The sequence below is a fragment of the Bubalus kerabau genome, chromosome 8 (assembly GCF_029407905.1).
Source record: "Bubalus kerabau isolate K-KA32 ecotype Philippines breed swamp buffalo chromosome 8, PCC_UOA_SB_1v2, whole genome shotgun sequence".
NCBI classification, from domain to species: Eukaryota; Metazoa; Chordata; class Mammalia; order Artiodactyla; family Bovidae; genus Bubalus; species Bubalus kerabau.
The window spans coordinates 91,422,981-91,424,646 of NC_073631.1; the positions used below are offsets into that span (position 1 = coordinate 91,422,981).

The 1,666-nt window shown below is 35.7% G+C and overlaps 1 non-coding gene across 1 annotated transcript; it reads right to left on the bottom strand.

Moving 5' to 3' along the window:
- Positions 1 to 821: 821 nt before the first annotated feature.
- LOC129659751 (small nucleolar RNA U3) lies at positions 822 to 1,026 on the bottom strand. Its single transcript, XR_008718224.1, has one exon. It is a non-coding gene; the product is annotated as a small nucleolar RNA U3 (small nucleolar RNA).
- Positions 1,027 to 1,666: the final 640 nt, after the last annotated feature.

Below are 1,666 nucleotides of genomic sequence, written 5' to 3' on the forward strand. Positions count from 1 at the left end.
CTTTGCTGTGCAGAAGCTTTAGTATGATGTAATTCCTTGTTTATTTTTGCATTTGTTTCCTTTATTTTTAGTATCAAATCCCCCAAAATTATTGCCAAGATAGATGTCAAGAAGCTTACTACTTATGTTTTCTTCTAGAAGCTTCATGGTTTCAAGTCTTTAGTCCATTCTGAGATATTTTTGTGTGTAGTAGAAGATAGTGGTCCAATTTCATTCCTTTGCATGTGGCTGTTTGGTTTTCCCAACACCATGTATTGAAGAGATTATCCTTCTCCATTGTATATTCTTGACTCCTTTCTCATAAAGTAATTGAATATATGTGTATGGGCTTATTTCTGGGTTCTCTATTCTGTTCCATCAATTTATGTCTCCAAAACAATTATTTCTTAAATTTAATTGGAATTGAGTGGGGTTGGGATAGTTTGGTAGTTAATCTAGAAAAGGAATTTTGGTGTATTCTATATAAATGGACCTTAGCATTGTCTTTAAAATAAATGAAATATATCAGTGTGCTCATTAACTTGAACCAAAGATTATATGAAGCCTTTCCTCTCATGAGGAGAAAGAGTAAAAAAGTACAAATTGGTTTATTGAAGATGACTAACAATTCTCTAGTTAAATTTTAAAATATGAAAAACCTTACTCTTATTTCTAAGCAGTTAAATTCTCATAAATAAAGAATAAAGTTAATAAATAAAATCATATCAACTGATGTCACTAATTTTATTGTTTTGATTTTACATTTTTTGTAATTTCATGTTCTTGCAGTTTGTCAGCTAATTACAAAGTACTTTGAAACTTCTTTTCTTGTCCTTTGTTTTACTCAGGCAGTGTCCTCTCCCTCTTGCTCCCCAAAGGAAGAGAAGAATGATCATCAATGGCAAATGGCAGTTGCAGAACAAACACCAAAAAGAATCTTCACACTCAGGAGGGAGCACTAAGCTTACTAGGGTTTTGGGTGCTCTTCACATAGGAGAAACTTCTTTCATAATGAGCTATAGAAATGACCCCTGAAAACATGGTCTGAAACTTCTGTTTTCAGTGCAGACATTTCCTGACTTATAGAGGGTTGACGATTTTTCAGCTTTATATGAGGCAAAAGCAGTATTCATCCAATGGAAACCATACTTCAGATTCTGAATTCTGACATTTTCCCGGGGCTATTGATTTGTCCTACTTTCTGTCTTGTGATGCTGGACAGCTGCAATGCCACAGCTTCCAGTGGACCACACAATCACAGGGGTAAACAACTCATACACTTACCACCATTCTGCCCCCATACAAACATGCTGTAAATTCTTTTCCTTCCTTCTGAGATAAAATTTATTTATCTCAATAAATTTCATGAGATATTCAGCATTTTATTATAAAATAGTTTGTGTTAGTTGATTTTGCCGAATATACATGTTCTGAGTATATTTAAGATAGGCTGCACTAAGCTATGATGTTCAGTACATTTCACTTTCAGTTCAGTCGCTCAGTCTTTTCCTACTCTTTGTGACCCCATGGGCTGCAGCACACCAGGCTTCCCTGTGCATCACCAACTCCTGGAACTTGCTCAACTCAAGTCCATCGAGTCAGTGATACCATCCAACCATCTCATCCTCTGTTGTCCCCTTCTCCTCCTGCCTTTAATCTTTCAAGCATCAGGGTGTCTTCCAATGAG